Genomic DNA, 22,722 nt, shown 5'->3' on the forward strand with positions numbered 1-22,722 from the left:
CCCTGTGTTACTTTGAAGAAGATGTGCTTGCATATCCTATGCCAACACTCCCCACACTCACACCATTAAGGGAGGTCCCTAAATATTTCTGAGATTTCTCTCTCACCCTCTAGAGAACATCTATTACCACAGAACCTATACTTTTGCCACTGTTTGTCCAACATATATTAGACCAATATGATGTTCTGCAGGATGTTCATGCCCTACTGAAATATGTTATGAGACAAGAGAGTTAACATAACTCCAGGAAAACATTTTACATGTATATTGTTTACATGGGATACTCACATGTCCCATGTGAATGTTAACTGCTTCTCATCCTCTTTTCTATACATGTAGAAAACAATGTATTCCAAATATCAATAACTGCATGCCACATATCTAAAGCTATGTTAAACTGCTCAGCTTAAAACTATCATATCTGACACAGCTATCACAATTGTGACTGCCATTTGGTTAAGTTTGTGGTTAATCCACTAATAACTTTCATGATACACCTGCTTTTTGCATGGGTTAGACTGATGAATTAAATGAAGATATAATTGTTTCACAATCCTTACAACCTTTGAGGCTTTGAGGATAGCACTAATATTTTCCATTCCCCTGTGGGTACAGTATTGTCTTTTATTTATTATCTTGGCTGAGGAGGAATTAGTGAGGCAGTTTCTGGGCTTCCACTCTCCCTGCAGTCACTCTTACTGAACAAGTTAAGAAGCCATAAGAGAGTTTTGCCAACTGCTAAGCATGCCCATTATGATTATATATTCCCCAGACAAAAAATTGGCGAGGAAGTGAATTTGTGAAGCCCATGGATTCACTGTGAGACAGATGTAAGCCAGGAATCCACTCCTAATTGTTCTCATATACCCTTTTTACTGGTGGATAGAGCTTTGGTTCCTTGAGAATCAGCATCAGTCTGGACAGTGTACCCAAAGACTGTGTACTCAATAGATCTGGATATTCCCCTTTCCTCTGTATATAGTTGCCCAAGTAAATGGCTGTCCCTTTGGAAACGTAGAAGAGAAACATTACATGCAATTGTCATGATTTAACAGGGTCTTCCATATGGAAAGGAATCTGACTTCTCCTTAAGTTAATGAATTCTGGGTCTAATAACTATACAGGTCTGGAAAGTTGGCAAAGGATCATAACTTTCCATTGTGATAGCTGGTCTAAGCCTTTTGTATATATCTGCTCAATCTCATTTGATTTGAGATACTCTATATATTCAAAATATGCTACAGTGCTATCATCTAACTAACTGTAACTAACTAACTATGGAGCCTGATTCTATTACAATATTTTTCCTACAACCTCTGCCTATAACGTACAGCCACTAAAAACTTCTAAATGATGCTAGTGCCCCCATCATAAATGGACTATATTCTAGGGTCTCCCAGAAAACAGAATGAGAAAATGAGTTTTCAAGATTTACATAGTAATCCCTTTCGAGAATGTTCATTTTCTGAGTCTTTGAGCTCTTCTACCAATTGGCCACAGCAGCTGGGCATCTCTACCACATTAAAAAGCCATTGATTTTCAGGCTTCCAAGCAGTGTATTTGAACAATGTTCAGGATCAGTTGTGAGCCATAGGAGGGTGCCTCCATATTGATCTAGTATTGTCCCTCATCAGCTTTATATTCCGCCCTACCATCCTGACCCAACACCTTCAGCACCCACTCTCAAGAATACTTTCATAGTTTCGATTGTACTTGTGAGTCATTACTACAGCTCTCTTAGCATAAAATTCACACACACATGCACACACACACACACCAGAAGGTTTAATACTTTACCAGCTGGGTTGCACTGAGATGTAATCTTAGGTCTTTATATGCCCAAGAGGGGGGAAGATTGGGGAGGGTTAGCATTATTCAGGAAGGTATCTGCCTCATTTGAAGCTTCTACATTCTATTTGATCAAAAAGTCGGGGAATCTTTTCTAACAAGGGGGACTGGATGTCCCACATCATTCTGGAAGTTCGAGGGAAATAGAAAGCCCAAAGTCTGCATGTATATATACCCAGATAACCCTATCCCGAGTTGCAGTGTCGCTTTACCTTTCAGAGCTCTAGCCTTTGCATACAGGACTTTCCCAGGCCAAGAATTAAGCTTTCTCTTGAGTTCTGTGACTTTTATAATTAAGTCTTACGCCTGATCTTCAGTTCTATCTGCCCTCCAGCTGCAGGAGCTGAAGGTCTCTTTAACAGCTGCCAAAGAGGCCCTCTGACTCTCATACTTGGCTTTAAATTAGTGGTTGATTGCCTTGGGCCTGCTTTTTCATCTCTTCAAAGCAACAGTGGCATTCAGAAATAGCCTTTCAATTCCACAATCTTTATAATTTATATTTCTCTTGAACCTCTCAAATGCCAGCAATATTGCACAAGCCAGTGCATCTCCTTCCGCACATATCCCCTTCCGGTTGACCTCAGTGGCAGCCTTAGCAATTGCACTATGGCTGCAAGCCAGAGCCACACAAACTCTGTCTACCACCAGTGATGAGGTATTTGTTGCAAAACAGGCCTCCAGTTTCTAGCTCTAGAATCCTATTCTTGGGGTCTGCTTCCTAAAACCACTTTTGGTACTATATTAGGACATATTAGGACACCTATTGTAGAAATAGAACCCAATCTAGGATTTCAGATGCTTTGTTTAAAAAAATTTCTTCAAGACTTACCTATAAGGGAGAATGGGAATGAAATAAAGTAAGGACAGAGAAAGAGCTGACCAGAAATGCAGTCTCAGCTCTGTCTGGGGTGGCTCAGTGGATTGAGCACCAGTCTGGGAACAAAAGGGCCAGCTGTTTGGTTCTCAGTCAGGGCATGTGCCTGGGTTGTGGGCCAGGTTCCCAGTTGGGGGTACATGAGAGGCAACCACACATTGATGTTTCTCTTCCACTTTTTCTCTCTCCCTTTCTCTGAAAATAAATAAATAAAATATTTGGGGGGAAAATGTAGTCTCAGGTAAAGTCTAGCCTTGGCCTGACCCATGAGGACCCCAGGGAGTCTAGAAGATAAGTGCCACCCTGTGTAGTTCCCTCTTGAGGTAAGGAAGCTAGAATTTCTGCACTTGTATCAGACAGAGATAATGGACAGGCCATCCCTGAAGTGGGAGAAGGGGTATCACAGATTCCCTGGTTAGGCTGCTCCCATCAGACATGGGCAGTTCTCAGGGTACAAGAGGTGGGCCCATGTGGGGCTGGGAGGTGGAAGTATTGTGAGAGCTGTGATACCTTTGTGGCCAACACTGCAGAAGCTGATGGGCAGGTGCAATGACCCAGCAAAGAGGATCTAGACAGGGTGCCGCAGTTTCTACTAAGCTAGAAAAATTACTGACCTTGGCATCAAGAACAACTTTTAATTAATTATCCCAGATAAATTTTAATCTGTTTGCCCAAGATACGTTTGGATGTAGAAAACAGGTAATACATATACAAATGTCCACATAATTAATGACTTATGAAGAATTTTCATAAGATCACGTAGAGGAATCAGAATGCTTGTGTGAAGAAACTCATAACATGACATCAAACTGTGATGAGCTGGCACCGTGTAGCACTCAGCTGGAGAGGTCATGCAAGACAAATTCATTTGGCTGCCATCACAACTGCCTTCTTGTCTCAGGAATAGCTGCCAGCCATTAGCAACTGAAATTCTGTTCAAAAATAGGTGAGGAACTTACAAGGTAACAAATTCAGAAAGTCAGCTCTTAAAAAAATTAATTATAACATGAGTTGCATAATCCTGGATGACAGATAAAGAAGAGATTCTTTTGAATCCATCAATAAATCGACAGTATCTAAGAGAGCAAGAGACCATCACTGTCTATCCACAGGATAACTCAACTACTGGACCTGTTCTGAATACAGCTGAAGTCAAGAAAGTATGTCTCCAATATATTATCACCTTTTATGTATGCACATTTGCCTCTCTGCCTAGTATCCCATTCCTCACATTAATCCAGCAACCTGGAATTCCTCTGTCAAGACCAAAATGCCATAGCCTCTGTTGACAGCATCCCACCACGCCAGTCCATGTCTATTAAGGACATTAGATATTTCCATCTTTCTCCTCATTAAATCTGAGAGGAGCAATGTCCTGTTTCAATAATAATTTGAGTCTGCATATTCCCTATAAAACCCCACTGATTTGATGAAAAAAATAGAAAAGTAATTAAGAAAAAATACTTAGCATTGCTAAAAATCATAAGCCATCAATGGTCAAGAAACATTACTTTTTTTAGGGAAGTTGTGAGATAGAACCACCTACATCAAAGGAAAAGGTCATTGGTGTTGATTAGCCTATTGTCCAACATTACCAAAGGAGAAGAGCTCAGCCTATAAACCGTGTGGTTAGATTTCCCCAACACGACTCAGAAACCTTCAAGTGCTGTACAGGAGGACAGCCAGCAGAGAAAGCTGTTAGACTCAGTCCATCTCCCAGAAGGGCTGGCTACTGCTCATTTTTTTACTACATCTGGTAGACAGTGTGTACTATGTGAAGCTTGTATTTCACCATGGTGTTCTTCAACAAATGCAGTTGGGTGAGTAAAAAGGGGAGAAGGGTTTGAAACATCTCAACTAACTTTAGACCATCTCAATAAATCTAAAAAGAAGGAGATTAAGGGCTAGGTGGAACTGTGAATTCCTCTAACGCACTGGCCAATATTATTGTCCTCTTTCTTCCCTTCTACTGGCAACTAAAGCTTTGAACTGTTTTGGACAGTCTTGAGTTTCCACAAGCAGGAAATGGAGAAGAGAGTGTGCTGATGAGGAATAAATCAAAGGACTTTGGGAATCCAACCACAGGCCACAGGCCAGCAAGCCCCAGGTTTTCACCCCAGGCTTCTGTGGGCCAGAGAGTCTACAAAAATTTCAGAATAAAAGATGTATCATTGGATCCTTGAACTGTCTGTTGATGGATCTGGCCTAGTGGACTGTCTTCTATTGTGAATTCCCCATCGAAGTCCACTCACCATACCAGGACAGTCCACCAGACATCCAAACAGTGTTCACAAAATAGTAAGATAGAAACTACTTGAAGACCATCAATAAATAATTGTTCAAATAAGGACTGTGAAATAATTGCTAAAACAGATGAATTAGATCTAAATTAATTAAAGAAAAAAGATATATTAAGGAAAAATAGGCATTGAAGAGTCTTTACAGCATGGTTACATTTATGTTTAAGATTTTATTTATTTATTTTTAGACAAGGGAGGGAGGGAGGAAGAGAGGGAGAGAAACATCAATGTCTGGTTGCCTATCACCCACCCCCCACCAGAGATCTGGCCTGGAACCCAGGCATGTACCCTGACTGGGAATCAAGCCAGCAACCCTTCCTTCGGTTTGCAGGCTGGCACTCAATCCACTGAGCCACACCAGCCCGGGCTAGGTTATGGGGTGGTTGTTGTTTGCTTTTTTCTTAAAGATTCTATTTATTTACTTTCAGAAAGTGGGGAAAAGGAGGATAGAGAGGAAGAAAAACATGGATTGGCTGCTTCTTGAATGCCCCTAAATGGGAACCTGGCCCACAATCCAGGCACATGCCCAGAGCAGGCATTGAACCAGTGACCTCTCAGTTCACCAGTGGTACTCAAATCATTGAGCCATACAAGCCAGGGTGGTTACATTTTTATTTAAAAACTTTCATCATCCCTAGCTGGTGTAGCTCAGTGGATTGAGCACAGGCCGATGAAGCAAAATGTCACCGGTTCAATTCCCAGTCAGGGCACATGCCTGGGTTGCAGGCCAGGTCCCCAATAGGGGACACATGAGAGGCAACCACACATTGATGTTTTTCTCCCACTCTTTCTCCCTCCCTTCCCCTCTCTCTAAAGAGAAATAAATAAAATATTTAAAATAAATAAATAAAAACTTTAATCATGTTCAAGTAGATAGAATATGAAGAAAGTATATAATGCAGGCATAGAACAATGTCAGAAATAACATGTAACAAAAGGTACATAGTGATTATATATGAGTGTTTAAGATTATGGGCAATTTCTTTTTCTCTTTGTGTTTCGGTAACTAAATATTTACATTTTAATAAAAAATAAGTAGCAATGTTTCCATCAACTGATAAAAACATTGATATTCTATGTCTGTGAATGCATATCCTCTTCTCAATACATGTTCTTTTTTTCTGTTCTCTTAACAATACCTTCCACAGAAGTTGAGACTCTAATGGAAAGAAATTCTGACCATCAGGCAAGACAGCATTTTTCTTCACCCTTGAAAGCAATGCTCAATATCGCTAGCTATCAGAGAGATGAAAATTAAAACCACAATGAGGTACCACTTTACACCAGTCAGAATGGCTATCATAAACAAAGAAACAAACAACAAGTGCTGGAGAGGTTGTGGGGGAAAGGGGACCCTAGTTCACTGTTGGTGGGATTGCAGACTGGTACAACCACTATGGAAAACAGTATGGAACTTTCTAAGAAAACTAAAAATGAACGTGCCTTTTGACTGAGCAATTCCCTTTTGACTGAGCAATAACATACACTTTAGACATCTATTTCTGGTAACAGTGGATTAAATAATTCTAACATTTTTTTCTAAAGACCCTAGAAAAACTCTAATGTCCATACATTGGAATGTATTAGAAAGCTAACAAGGAAATGAAGCTGGAGAAGCTTTGAAACTTCTCCAAAATCTGGAGAAGCTGAATCCTGACAGGCAACTTTGGCAGTTGAGGGTACTTTTCTCCTAGGGACATCTGTAGTTCCTAAAAATTGGGTTCAAAGTGCAAAGAGATGAGCATCTCTTTTGGGGGGAGTCAGGGTGAGCTAAAAGTAGTTGTCTCAGGGACCAACGCCCAACTTCAAATCATCTCGATTCTTGAGCTTAGGTTAAGGTGTTCCCAGATTGCTAATTTCTCTGACTGCCTGAAAAAAGCAAAAGTAAATCGTCTCTGGAACAAGACAGTCTCATCTTGGGCTGCAGATGCCTTTATAAATTTTTTATCCAAGATCATTTTCTTTTTGCCCTAAGGACATACTTTGGTATTTCTTGTAGTACGAGTCTGCTGTTGAAGAAGGCTTTCAGTTTTTCCTGATTGAAAATAACTTCGTTTTTACCTACACTCCTGAGGATATTTCTCTCTTTTTTTAAAAAAATAGAATTCTATGCTGGTCACAATTTTCTTTCAGTGTCTTAAAAGTATAATTCCATTGTTTTCTGTTTTCCACTGTTTCCACTGTAGTATCGCCAATGCTCAAATTTCTGGGAAACTCAAACTCCAAAAGCCATAGTAATTATCTCAGTAAGTCAATAATAAATGGGTTAGGTAGATTTCTATAGGTCTCCGTTCAGGGCCTTCACTTCCTCAACATTTACTCATTCATCATCCACTACGTTATGGCTCCTTTCCCCAACATTATTAGGGAACTTTTCTCATTAACAACATCTTTGTTACTGATTCAAAAGACATGCAAGTCATGTTATTTTATTGTTTCCTGAGAAGCATTTCCCACATTTTTCTTTATACTAGATTCCCCTATGTGCATGCTCTCTTGGTTTTCTTCATCTCTGTCTCAACATTCCTTCTTCCTCAATTTTTCAAACTATCCCTCCCTTTGCAGCCTATACTTTGACCACATTGACAAGTATTTTGGTTCCCCCATGCCACACAAACTCCCGGCTCTTTGCGCTAGTGTGCCCCTGACTAAAACGGATACTCCTCCTATCCTGACAACCTCTTTCTCAAGTTAAGTCATATTCATCTTGGTTCTCAATTTAAATGTCATTTCCTCTGGGAAAAAAATTCCTATACCCCCAGCACTAGGTAAGAAGCTCCCATTTTCTGCTTTCAACTACATAATGGTAGCAATTATATTTACCATTAACTATATTATTCTTTGTTTGGATATCAGCTATAAGAGTAGAGAAACATCTTCTTGTTCATTATTGAGTCTCCAAAGTCCAACACGCTGTATAGTTTCTACTGGACACTCAATAAATATTAAGTATATAAATGTGTCCTAGTCTCTTCTTTCTCTCTATGCACCATGCCAGTCCCCCTACTCAGCTTCCATTATTGAACTTCTGCAGAAGCCTCCAAATGCATTTCCATCTCTCCCTTGTCACACTTACATGTTAACATATACACGGCTTTCAGTATTGGCCTTCGGAGATTAGTAGTCCCCCTCCTTTTTGTACCAAGCACATATGCCTATGTAAGCTCTTTCAATAACTATCTATATATTTACTAATGCAACTCCAAATCCATATATACATGCATGTTTATATATATATATTGTATTTCTTTGAATGCAATATGTTACAGTTACATACTTATTATATATGTATATTAAGACTCAGAGGCTCAAATGCAAGTTATGTAGAAATATGGGTGGTAATGAGTTAAATGTGAGCAGCATGTTACAGTTTCATACTTGTAAGATAAATGTGCATTTGTTATATTGGCAACATTTGTTACATAAGCAAATCTGTAACTATAACACAATGCCCACAATCTAACTCATTATCTTCTGTATTTCTGAGTGCATACCTGTTATTTTCAATCTTATAGGTCTCAATTTCTTCATTATTAAAACATGGGTAATGGTACTATGTTATGATTATGAAATGTTTTAGTCCCTTTCTTCATCTCAGTTTAAATATTCCACAGACAGATCTTAGTCACTCTGTCATATACAATTAACTCAGACACACCACCACACTTTTCCACTTTTTTAATTGTACCATTGTTATGGACTGAACCATGATCCTACAAAATTTGTATGCTAGAGCCCTATCCCCCCATTGTGACCATATTTAGAAACAGGGCCTTAAAGATATAGCAAAGATTAAATCAGGTCATAAGGGTGGAGACCGAATCCAAAATGACTGGTGTCCTTGTAAGAAGAGGAAGAGACACCTGGGATGCATATGCATGGGAGAAGGACCTTGCAAGGACACAGTGAGAAACCACTCTTGTCTGTAAGCGAAGGAAAAACTAACCCTTCTGGCATTTTGATCTTGGACTTCCAGCCTCCAGAACTGTGAGTAAATATATTTCTGTTGTTTATTTTCTGTGTCATTTTGTTGTGGCAGCCCTAGCAGATGAATACATCATTCTCCATGGCACGAAACCAAACAATCTCAAATCATCCTGGACAGGTCCTTCTCCCTTAACTCTCAAACCTAGATTTATCAAAGATTTTCATTAATATCACCTTCCTATATAGGGCTTCATTTTGATTTATGTCTTTATTCTCACTTTCTCTACCTCAGTCCAAGTTTCTTCATCTTCCTGGGCTGTAGGTGTTGCCTAACAGTACTCTTTTGACTCTGGCCTTGGTCTCCTTTAGCCTGCTACCTAAATCTTCTTTCTACCAGGGAAAAGTGATGGAGCTACTTTTCTCTCATAAACCTCTACTCTCCATGAGCAAGAGAACATGGAACAAATGCCTTATTTTGGCATATGCAGTTTTTTGGAATTGGGCCCAACTTACTGGGCAGGTTTTTTTCATCCACAAGAAAATGGCAATAGTCTAGCCAGGCTTTCCATCTTGGAATATAATGCTTGTGTATTTTTCTCTTGAATCAGTTAAGCCTTTCCAACATACCTGGACAGAATAAGCTGCTTCCTTCTCTGTGTAGTAATCGCTGTGACAACACAAGACGTGGTTATACGTTAATAAAATGCAGTGAGTCTGTTTACATGACTAATCTCTCTGCACTATGAATCTTTTGAGAACAACAGTAGCATGTAATTCATATTTGTATTTATATACTGAGCATCAATCGGGCCTGACCATAGTATTTGACAAATAAATGTTTCATAAATGAATGATAAAGTGATAAATTGGTGGTTTTCAAGATTAACTCAATTTTCAGCTCAAAAGTCTTTTATACATTTCTACTTGTATGCAATGAAGTTCTAACTCTGTATTCAAGTATTCAAGATACTTTTCCCTTGACAAAAACAATGTTTTACTGTCTTTATGCCTATGTTTACAGCACTCACAGATTTATTATTACCTCCCACAAGCCAGAAATAACTTCTTTAAATTTTGCCTTCTTAGTAGAATGGCTTTCCATTAATGTAATAACAGAATTACTTATTTGTATATACTAACATATCTTTTAGAGTGATACACTATCATATCTTCAAGATGTTCTAACAGTGGGTGACTGCCAGAGGGAAAAGGGGGAGAGTGTGGGAGGAGGCAGAAAAGAGTGAAGGGAGGGAGGATAAGCGGTGATGGGAGCAGACTTGACCTGGGGTGGTGAACACACAATACAATGTGCAGATAACGTATTGTTGAATTATATACTGAAGCCTATATAATTCTACTAAGCACTAGTTTGAATTTATTTATTCCAATAAATTCAATAGAAAACATTAAAATAAAAATAAAAAGTACTATTAGGCACTAGCAAAAAATAATCTTTTAAGTAAAGCATCCATATCTAATTCATCTTCAAATATTAATGCCTACTTCTATTCATATAGCACACTCAGTAAAAATATCATGACAGCTACTTCATGAGTATTTGCTGAGTGTATCCGTTGATTTCAAATATTTTGTTCATGAGTCTTCTCATTTGAAAAGTTTTGTACATATACTTGTACTATATGCATATTTAATTATTTAGAAACAAAGTTATGTACTATTATACTAATGTATTACATGGATTATAATATATTTGAAAAAACTTACAATTATAAAGTACTAAAATATGTAAATGGAAGCCCTCATATTTTTTTTCCTGAATCCCATCATGATATTTGCACATGCTGCTTGTGGAGTATCACTGTTTTGGAGACCACTGCCATAGGTAGACACTATTGCCAGTGTTATAACAAGAGAACTGTTAATACCCTGTACTGCTACTGCTTCAGCCATCTAATACCCTGTACAGCCTTACTTTCTTGAAAATTTTATTGCTATAACTTTTCTTATCAATGTGTATTGAGCTTTGAGCACTAGTTTAAATGGGTTTCATTATTTTTGCCTACCTGATCTAATAAAAATAGTCTTTTTCTTAGTTTTTGCTCCTCTAGGCCCCTTATTCCAGATATCATGTTGGAATACTTTACCATATTCACAGAAATCTCATGCAAGATCTTTTTATTTATTTATTTATTTTTAATTTTATTTATTTACCTTTAGAGGGGAAGGGAAGGAGAGAGGGAGAGAAATATCAATGTATGGTCGCCTCTCATGCGTCCCCTGCCATGTGCCCTGACTGGGAATCGAACTGCAATACTCTGGTTCGCAGGCCTGCGCTCAATCCACTGAGCTACACCAGCCAGGGCTCCTCATGCAAGATCTTAAGAGAGTTCATTGTTAGAGCACAGTACTTCAGAAAACATAATGTTAAGTCAAAATTTTCTTTAAAGTATTCTTAAACACCTACTTTTAGCACAAGTTTAGGCAGACACAGTATTAAATTATGCCAATCTTTAGATACAGAATGATATTTAAAATCTGACAAAAATTTCTCAAAAAATGTTCTTAAAAATATCTATGATAAAAAAAGCATTACATATTAACTCAATTTAGCAGAATTCTGCAAGTGCCTAGCAAAAATACAGCACGGATGACCTCAGATAGGCTTCTGATAATACAACGCTTTTTCAGTGACCAAGCATAACAATAGTGGTAGAATCAGGTAAAACAAATAAGTTAATTTATATTTCGGGTCTGTTTTTTTCTGATATTTTACTGAAAAAGTGAATAGACCATACCAAAACACAATGTTAAAAATTTGTGGACATTAGATACTCTGGAACTTACTGTGGTAAATTTTGGTGCATAATGGCAAATCAGGTGAGTTTCAGCACTATCAAACAAGTCTTTAAGTTTCAAAAATTATCTAAAATCTCAAAAATTATTCTATAGCTTTATAATTTCCCATCTTTTATATTACTTTCTCTTTTATTGATACTATTTCTGAAATGCTAACTAGAAATTTCAGAGAATTTACATATTTGTTTAAAATATTTTTTTAAATTAGTGCTTGGATGAGATTATACATTGTCTCATCATGCCTATTCTTTCCTCTTTGAGGGAAAGAAAACCTAAGATGGATCTGGGCATACTTGTACAACTTCCTGGCTCTATCTGCAAGGGAATAGGTTTGCCACACACATCCCTTCTTTTTTCTGCCTCCCACAATGTGGGAGAGCCATGTGGAAAAGAAACACAGTGTGGTGCCAGATGGAAAGACCCTTGGTTCTGACACTGTCAGACTTCATCCTGACCTTGGACCACCTCCTGTACTTATGTTCTAGTCAGTCTATTGGAGGTTTCTTACTATAGAAATTTTTTTTTGTCTTTAGAAGTGCTGGTGGAGAAAGAAGCTGATTTTTTCAAGTGAAAACCAGTTCTATTAGAATACAGGCTGAGAGTTTATGGGCTAAATAGGATTCTTTTTAAATTTTATAATAGAAAGGAAAAGGTTGAAAAAGAACAGTTACATTCATACATGCATTTCAAAATTTGACCATTAAACTAATGCTTCTTTGGTATAAAGAATGCCAGGTATATTGCCACGAGTTGCAATGTAAGATGAAAGAGACACAGTCCCTGTCCTCAAGCATATTATTCTCTAGCTGAGAGCGCACAGAAATTATAAAGCATTAACTCATTCATTCATTCATTTGTTCACTCATTCACATGGCAATGTGGGTGCGCTGTGCTGTGGAAGTACAGAATAAAATGGCATAGCTTACTCTAGTAGATGAAAAGCATATTTTCTTAAGATATAGTACCAAGAGACTTCCAGCCAAGATGGAGGCATAGGTGAAAAATACTGTACCTCTTTGCACAACCAAATTTAAGGACAACAAAGATTTAGAAACAAAAACACAACCAGAACAGACAGAAAATTGAACTGTATGGAAGTCTGACAACAACAAACCATTCATCCAGACCTGTAAGAGGGGTGGAGTTGGTGGCCAGCAAAGAGGGGTTATGGCAGGGAAAGTGGTGGCTGCCAGACCGACCCAGGTGTTCAGGCAGTGGTTGGCAGATCCCAGGCACAGGGTGGCAATGGGCAGACCCAGTGAGGGTTCAAGGCGGCCGGCTGACCATGGTCACACATGCACATGCAGATAAGCCAGGCAAAAAAATGAACAGTAAGACAGACAGTACAACACAGGGCCCCAGTGTTAGAAAATAAAGTCTAAAAGCATCAACTGGGAAAACTTTTGGGGGTTTAGGTGCCAGGAAAGACTCCCAGTCTCACAGCAGATTTTGTTGGAGAGACCCACAGGGTCCTAGAATGTACACAAGCCCACCCACCTGGAAACCAGCACCATAAGGGCCCAATTTGCTTGTGGGAAGCAGCAGAGGGGACCAAAATCTGAGAGAGAGCAGGAAAAATGCCATTGCCCCTCTCTGACCCTGCCCCCAAATACAGCGTCACAGCCCAGTGACGAGAGTTGACCTGCCCTGGTGAACACCTAAGGCTCCACTCCTCATACATAACAGGTGCGAACAGACCAAAACATTATGGCTCAAGCAGAAGAACAACTCCAAGCCCCAGAGCCAATACTTCTAAGCGACCAAGAGAGAGCCAACCAATCAGATGCACAGTTCAAAATACTGGTGATCAGGATGCTCACAGAACTGGCTGATTTTAGTCACAAATTAGAGGAACAAATGAAGGCTAAACTAATTGAAATGAAGGGAAATGCACAGGAAACCAATAGTGATAGAAAGGAAACTGGGACTTAAATCAAAGGAGTGGAACAGAAAGAAGAAAGAAACAACCAAACAGAAAAGAATGAAGAAATAAGAATTCAAAAAAATGAGGAGAGGCTTAGGAACCTCCAGGACATCTTTAAACATTCCAACATCTGAATTATAGGGTTACCATAAGGGGAAGAGGAATAGCAACAAGTTGAAAACTTATTTGAACAAATAATAAAGGAGAACTTCCCTAATCTGGCAAAGGAAATAGACTTCCAGGAAGTCCAGGAAGCTCAGAGAGTCCCAAAGAAGGTGGACCCAAGGAGGAATACACCCAAAATTAAAATGAAGGAGAGAGTTCTAGAAGCAGCAAGAGATAAGGGGACAGTCACCTACAAAGGAGTTCCCATCAGACTGTCAGCTGATTTCTCAAAAGAGACCTTACAGACAAGAAGGGGCTGGAAAGAAGTATTCCAACTCATGAAATCCAAAAACCTACATCCGAGATTGCTCTATCCAGCAAAGCTTTTATTTAGAATGGAAGGGCAGATAAAGAACTTCCCAGAAAGTAAAAAAACTAAAGGAGTTCATCATTACCAAAACATTATTATATGAAATGTTAAAGGGACGTTAAGAAAAAGGAGTTAAAAATATGAACAGTGAAGGGACAGCAAATCCACAGTTATTAACAACCACATCTAAAACAAAAGCAAACCAAGAGGACAGCTAGATCAAGAGTGGAACCATAGAAATGAAGATCACATGGAGGGTAAGCAACAGGGGATTGGGAGGAGGAGAAGGGGGGAGAAGGTACAGAGAATAAGTAGCATAGATGGTGGGTAGAAAATAGACAAGGGGAGGACAAGAATACTATGGGAAATATAGAATCTAAAGAACTTGTGACACATGGACATGAACTTAAGGGGGGGAATGGGGGAGAGGGTGTGCAGGGTGGAGGGGAATGAAGGGGGGAATGGGACAACTGTAATGGCATAATCAATAAAATATATTTTAAAAAAGATATAGTACCAGGAATGAAGTTTGAAATATTAGAAAGAATCAGAAGCGAATGTTGGAGAGGTACAGGCAAAGAGTACTTGAAAGAGGAATATGGCCACTTGCATCCCAGTAGTATTTCCTCTAGCTGGTCTACATAGATGAGGTCTAGAAGCAGAACAGCCAGAAATCAGAAATAAAACTGGCAAATAATTTAAAAAATTACGAATGACTTAATATGTCATGTTAGAGAATCTGATATTAACCATTGAAAATTTGCATCTGGATATTTACAATTTCACAATTGGTAATTCAAGCAAGATAAGAATTGAAAAGTCTCTATTACATGGAGAAATTAAGTAAGGCATGTTGGAGTGAGGGAGAACAGCAGGAGTCAGTGTGAGGACACTGCAAAACCAGGATGCCACAAGCTGCTGATTGAGGAATAGATGGGCACAAAAGTGAAAATAAAAAGAGATTCTCATTGGGGACACTTCATAGTGAAGAGAAGAGGGAGAAACTGTAACTGAAGAAGACCTTTTAAAGGGTGGGAATCCTTGTAAGGTCTCTAATTTCTCTGGTAGAGCATCACAACCCGCCAGGGCCACTCAGTCTTTCAATAGCATCAATGTGGCATTCTCACCAGAACACGGGTTCTGTTACACAGGTTAGCCTGCTGTTATGGATATGTTTTAGACAGGGCATCCAAAAAGAAACTGCAGATCTTTCTTTGCAATCTTGTATTAAGGCTTGCCTTGGCACTCCAAGGAATCTTTCGTCAGACAGGCCTCTAGAAAGGTGCTACTGAAACACAGTAATAATCCAGAAGGCTGCTGACGTTAACATGACCTGACTTTACCCTTCGCTGCTGATTTGTACTGCTGTATAGCACAGCATAGCAGTGGGATGCTTAAGAGAGAGCTAAATCTGAATGGCCACTGCATTTTTGACTCCTTTCTTTTCTATAAATGAAATCTAGCCTACAGTGTGTGTTTTATACGGCTCAAACCTAAGAGCAGTTTTTACATTTCTAAAGGACTGGGACAACAACAAAAAAATGCCACAGGAATTTATATGGCCCACAAAACCTGAAATGTTTACAAGCTGATATTTGCGGGAAAAGTTTATCAACTCATGCCCTAAAAAAGGGAATAGAATTATTCTACTATTTTTGTTTTCTGCTTTTTCCTTTCATGATCTCTGTTCTCCAGTTTTAAGAGGACTCATTGATTAACAGTATCTTGTCCTTGCTGCTTTATCGACTGCTACTCATTTCTTGCCATCATTCTTGTATCATTTGCTTTCCATCTCCTTTCCATACATGTCTTCTGAAGTTCCTGAACTCCATATAGAAAAGCTTGGCATCTGATCACCAATACAAAAAACTGTTTTATGCTAGGCGACTAATTACAAAATGTCATATATGTAAGCATCATGTATTCACCTTAATTTTTGCTTCTTCGGGTCAAAAAAAACAAAGGAAAGTAAAAACAATTACTTTTATTTTATGCCCTCCTTCTTTATCTAGCCACCTTCCTTCACTCCTTTATCTTAATTTCATTGTTTTTCTCTTTGACTCTCACGATTCTAATTAGCTCTAGTCCACTTACTTACTGCTGATTATCTCATGTCCAGGTAATTGAAGCAATCCACAAGTTTTTTTTTCTGCTTGGGTTCTTTTGCCTGTCTGAAATGTCAAATGTACTTTTATACATGTCTTAGAGTTTTCTAAATTGTTTCACTTTTTAAAGATGAACTGAAGCTCAGAAAAATGAACTGGACATTTTCCAACATGGATTATCTGTTCTTTATTTAGCAGGCTTGGTAACTGCCAATGATCAACAACAACAACAAAAAAGAACTACCACAACAGTTTCCTAATTTTTACCTTAGTATCTCAATGAAAATGATGAAATGCACTTAACCTTTTCCCCATTTTATGACATTAGACCCTCTGTAACATAGTAGGATTTATAGACCTATGCGGAACTAAGAAGGGGCATAACAAAGTCTTTAATTTCTCTCTGATGTATCAACAAATCGTCCTCACATTACAAACATTTCCTCTTAAAATCTTCAGTGCTATCTACTTCAACATTTTTATACTCAAAAATACGTGTGCTTTTCTCAGACCTTTTTGTCATCATAGCAGGTATATATAAATGACAGGGCGATATAGTCCTAAAAAGTCTAACACTATAAGCATTATGAAAAAAAGTTTGTTGTGCAATGTTCTAACACTGACTTAATATGTAAAGACAAAGAGGCGTGCCTTTGTTATTGATGAATTCAGAATGTATTCTGGTTATACAAGAATAAGAACTTCAAGCCTGAACGCCAACAACATTCCTATGTAATGAGTCTGTGTACAGACACCAAATTTAAATGACTGAGGTTTTTACTGGTATCTTTTATAGACTAAATCAAACCTTAAGGATGTCATCCAATAAAAAGAATTAGCTCTCATTAATAAGGAGGTAGTAATAATTCTTCAAAAGTTTACTAAGTCCTTCTCTGCAAAACCAATAGATAAAAGCAGGCAGTGCATAAAAGTGTCTGTCTATTGCATTAAAATATAATGAAAATAATATTTCTTAACATTGCCAAAAAACATCTATTTCTGAAGATCATACCAGTTTCCAATGCATAGGCCAGCAAGGGTCATTAAACACCAATGGGCCTCTGAGTCCTTCTTCAGAGTCAATGACATTGTAGACTTCACTCAGGATCTCATTTCCCTCCACACAAGGTCTGCAGGGCAAAGAAGGCAAATGAACTATGAAAAACGTAATCACTGCTTTTACTGTTGCTTTTTTTGTCATAAAAATTCCATTTATTTAAATTCCATTAAAAAGCACATTTGGCTGCCAAGAGCATAAATATATACTTTTATTATACTTAGCATTTTTCATTTTCAAAAAAAAATTCTGACATTTGTTTAGATAAAAATGTTAAAATATTTTCAAACTACCTGTTTTAGCTAACCACTTTCTATGTGTTTGTTGCATATGATAAATGCTGAAAAAAGAAGTGATTTGGAATGCAGTTCCAAAGCCCTGCCTGTATTTCCTTTCAGAAGTTACCAGCTTACATCGATCATTATCCTTACTACGCCATGTGCCGGCTGCTCCTACTGTTCCCAAAATACATCTCTTAGAAAAGTAATTTGAGTTACTTGAGGTGTAGTGGATAATTTTTTTAAATCTTATTTTTCTAATTGCCCTGATGTACTTAATCATTAACCAAGCAAGTGACAATGCTAAAAATTCAGAAAGGCCCTTTAATATTTTCTCCTAAAGACAAACTGTAACTCCATAATTCACACCTGTCTGTCTACCTTGGAGGAGTACCAAAACCAAATACTGAGAGACATAATCAAGCAACATCATTGACAATATCTCTGGCTTAGAAATAAGTTTAAATTTAGTAAAATGACACATGAAATTAAACTATAAAATATTAGAGTCATATATAGACTATCTGGTAAAAGTCCAGCCATTGTTAATATAACAAGAATGTTTGCATAACATTGATGTAATCTGGCAGCCAAGGAGAGTGGCCTAGAATGCATATGCATGAACAATGATGACCTCACTGTACTCGTCAATGGGGGTGGTAGATCCTGTTGAGTGATGGTGTGTACTACATGGCCATCAGATTCAAAATGACTTAGTAGACTGAAAAATCTGCAACAGATTTTGCATTAAACTTGAAGATTCCTATGTGGAAACTATTTAGATGATTCAGAAGACCACAGCTATGGGCAATTTGTGATTGGCAGCTTCATCACAAAAAACGTGCCTATTCATGCATCATATCTCATGCAGAGTGTTTTGGTGAAATATCAGATAACTTAGGTGACTCAACCCCACTACAGCCCAGATGTGGCACCCTGCAACTTCTGGATTTTCCCAAAACTAAAATCACCTTTGAAAGGAAAGAGATATCATATCATCAATGAAATGCAGGAAAATACAATGGGGCAGATGGTGGCAACTGGGAGAACTGTATGAGGTCCCAAGATACCTACTTTGAAGAAGACTAAGGCATTGTCCTATGTACATAGGGGTATACAGAGAAATTCAACTTTAGTAATTTATTCTTTCACAAAACTTGGAGCAATAAGACAAAATTCTTTAAGTTTAACCAATAATATGGTTAACACATATAAGATGGTATGTATGTGCCATACATTATATTGGTATGTTTATATACATTTGGGCCATGTTATAACGCTAAAACATACACATACACACAAACTGGTGTGACCTAGTTGTCACAGGACTGAAGCAAAGCCAGCTCGGTCCCTTGGCCCAGTGCCGCTGACTTCTCCACAGAAGGCTGAGCCCCATTTGCTCCAAACCCCACTGACACCAAAAATTCCTGAATTTTTACACATCCAGTTGTTTTAAATATAGCCAAATTAAGTAGAATTTTAGCCACTTAGAGTACTCTTGCTTTGCATACCCCACAAAAACAGCACCCCACACCTGCTAGTCATAGGTAAAATAAGCTCTGTGGTTATAAAAGACCCCACTCTGTAAGAGAGCTTCTGCTCTTCAGCGCTCTGTAACCCAGAGACTCTGATGTGCTGCTGAGCAACATCAGGTAGCTACATAAGGCTCTCTCCAATCCTCCTCTTTCCCATGACTGCTCCCTTGTTCTCCTACTTTCTAGGTAGGGGCCCCCCACCACCCCACCCATTGCCTCTGGAAGGTTTCCTGCTGTGAGCAACTTTCCCTTCGTGCAACCAGCCAAAGCATGCACCAAGTAAACTCATTGTGTGCTCCTGCCACTGCATGGTCATGTCCGCTTCCTTGATTCACCCCCAAATCCCTCGAATTCAACACACCAGTGAAAAGAAATCGCAAAAGACATCAAAACAGAGGTCTGGAGAACTGAATTGTAGATTCTGTTCTCCACTTTGGCTCTTTCAGTGATCAGAAGGGTTCACATGATGTTAATCTAGCTAAACCCCTCCAGTGTTCTGTCAAGAAGAGGATCATCATTTTTTCCAGGAATGGCTGTTAGCTGTGAATTTTCAGAAAAATGCCAGAAACATTTGGATGGCCATTTAAAGGACTGATAAGATCATCTGAGAAGAATGTAGCATGGTGTTCACAGAGGCGCCTGGGCCCTGCCTTCCTGCCTGCTTGCCCTGTGAGGTCCTCCTCACCATATCACTGAAAGGGCCACCACTCCTGTCAAATGTCAAAGGGAAAGCATTTAAAACTTAGCAAATAAAAAATTTAAGTAAGAGACAAAAAAAGGAAGTAATCCTAAAGCAATGGCAATAAAAGTAGAATAAAAGAAGCATAAAGCAATGAGGTAATACAAATTAATAAAATAAGTTATTAATTGTAAAAATTAGGAATTAAAAGTACTTATGCATACAAGATATGTTTATCATAATATCATTGTTTATTTCACTCATATGTTTATATGAGCATGAACATTTATGGAAGAATACTTAAGGAAATGTAAATATAGGATGGGGATTAAGAAATTTCCCATGACCCTCTATACCACAAATGCATGTACAAATTTATGTTAAAAAACATATAAAGACAAAATAATTATCAAAATCTCCCAGATTTTTCTTTAAATCTCCCAGTAAATTTTTTAAACTTGGGTTTTTAATAAAATTTCCACTTTAAAAAATCTATTTATGTCTAATGTAATTCAGCAGGCTATGTTTTTCCCAATGTCACAAATTTTAACCTCTGTCTAAATTCTCAAAATTATGTTGGGGGACAACTGTAACCAAACAACAATAAAAAAATTTAAAGGAAGTGTAGGAATCCTATATCTTCAGACAGAAAATAATTAGAATAAAATAGGTTACTTCTTTCCCAGATTTGATGTAAGTTAATATTAAAATGCACTCAAACTGAATATGTCCTTGTTTTATTTAACTTAAAATAAAGGGAATACTTTTCTTAGACAATTGCATGTCAATGTAAATACTTACATCTTCATTTTTATATTCCATTCAGTTACTTTCTCAAAACTAACATTGAAAGAATATCTAAATATTTTGTGAATCTATACTACTTAGCCTCTGAAAATATTTTTTCTCTACACTTATATTTTAGAGTACTTGCTAAGTTGTAACATTTTTGTATTCTTCTCCATAACTGATCCTGAACACAATGACCTGCACTGAGACTATGAGTGACAGGTAGATACAATGAGCAACAGGTGCCTTCCCCATCTTGGGTGTCCCTGAAGAGCACCTGTGGTATTCAGAAATGATTTAAGTGACCCAGGCTTAAGGCATCCCATTGCAATGATTATGGTTCTTATAACTGAAGAAAATTGTGTGAAAGCTACATCATCTCTGTTGGATTTAAATTCATAGAACTGCATAACTGCGATACAGAGCCCTTAATAGGATGTCATATAGGAAAATGCCAAACTGGCTTTCAGTGATGATTCCTTTTCAATTTTTGAAAATAGTAATGTTAACCATTGCATCATTATCTATTATCCTTCTACTATATGTTTCATAGAAAAACTTTGGAAAGTGCATTACCTCACAATTCTAATAGCTTTCCTTAGTCATATACGTGTATACATGCACATGGGTGCACACACAACTATTTAACAACTAAAGGTAGTGAAATTTAGTTGTCAACTATAAAAACAAAAACATTAAAAATAATTTAACACATATACTCTTTTTTAACCTATTTTTAGGAAAGTAAATGTGACAGAGTTAAAAAAAAAAGATGGCCCAAGGTCTATCTTTGAGACAGCCACGGGAAACAGTCTGATAGAGAGAATGAAGCCAGAGCCATGACGCAGTTAAAGGTTTGGGAGCCTCACCAAGAACAAGCTAATAGGGACCTGCAGACTAAGCTCAGGTTATGCAGTTTGCAGGCATACAATAGCTTCATGGTTAGAAGTCACTTCACTGACTCACCCAAACCCTATATTCTCATTTTCCCTTCTATGTGAGATTCTATGTGAATCTCACAGCATGGTTTAGAAAATATTTTGTCTTTGAAGAGGCACTGACTTGTTAACTGTCTACCTGACAGTAAATACAGATTTGCATCCGAGCAAAAAGCTCCTTCTAGAGGAAGTTAAGACTTTTAAAAATTTAAAGCAAAGCCCCTGGCAATGGGTAAGGAGACACCTCGTTGGTGGTATTGCTCTTACATCAGTCAGAGGCAAAGCCAACGCACAGTCTTTAGTTCAGCCTGGCTTGGTGCCTGTGTTGATGGCCAGAGCTGTTTCATGCCTGGGGCACATAAAAATATTAAAGCAATAATGCAAATATTCTTCACTGTGAAATAAAATAAAAATCATTTCAGATAATACAGCTTTTTAGTCTTTTTCATTTATGCATACTACAAAAACAAACAAATAAAAAACTTGCATATTTCTTTCATTTGCTAGTCCATGGGTAAATAAACTTTTTCTGTAAAGGACGAGATTGTAAATAATTTAGACATTGTGGGCCTTTATAGTCTCTGTCACAACCATTCCCCTCAGCCATAGTAGCAAGAAAGTAGCTATAGACAATATATAAATAAATTATCTCAATTCCATTAAAATTTTAATGATGAAAATAGGTGTAGACAGGGTGTGGCACCTGGCCTTTGGACCATAGGTTTTAGCCTCAATGTTGGTCTATAACATGTTTTTTACTAATGACACAGTTTATAACTATTAAAATGAGCATATGTAAATAAGTATAAAGAAAAATTATCCATTCTCTACTGCAGTATATGTGCAATCACTTTGAAACTAGGGCATTGAATTCCAGAGGAAAAGTGAAAAATGACACAAATTAAATACACTGCTGTTTTGGGTCTCTGTTATTTACTGTTTAAAGCCTTTTGTGGTGTTTTAAAAATTGTAATTGACCATATAACTTGGGAGAGGGAAACCTAATATTTCAAAGGGTAACACTGCTTCTCGGCAAAGTGAACTGGACATTGACTTATCACAAGAAAACAGAAGTGTGTATTTTCAAGGATCGCCCTAGAAAGTGCTCTTTTAATGAAAGGTTAGTTAATAAATAGAAAATGTACTTCTTCCAAAATGTAAGGTTCAAAGCAAAAA

At 37.8% G+C, this 22,722-nt stretch overlaps 1 pseudogene; it reads left to right on the forward strand.

Moving 5' to 3' along the window:
* The first annotated feature begins 21,763 nt into the window (after positions 1–21,763).
* LOC118996393 (uncharacterized) lies at positions 21,764–21,908 on the forward strand (annotated as a pseudogene).
* Positions 21,909–22,722: the final 814 nt, after the last annotated feature.

Source organism: Sturnira hondurensis, unplaced genomic scaffold (genome assembly GCF_014824575.4).
Source record: "Sturnira hondurensis isolate 20B ecotype Veracruz unplaced genomic scaffold, ASM1482457v3 Scaffold0011291, whole genome shotgun sequence".
Lineage (NCBI taxonomy): Eukaryota > Metazoa > Chordata > Mammalia > Chiroptera > Phyllostomidae > Sturnira > Sturnira hondurensis.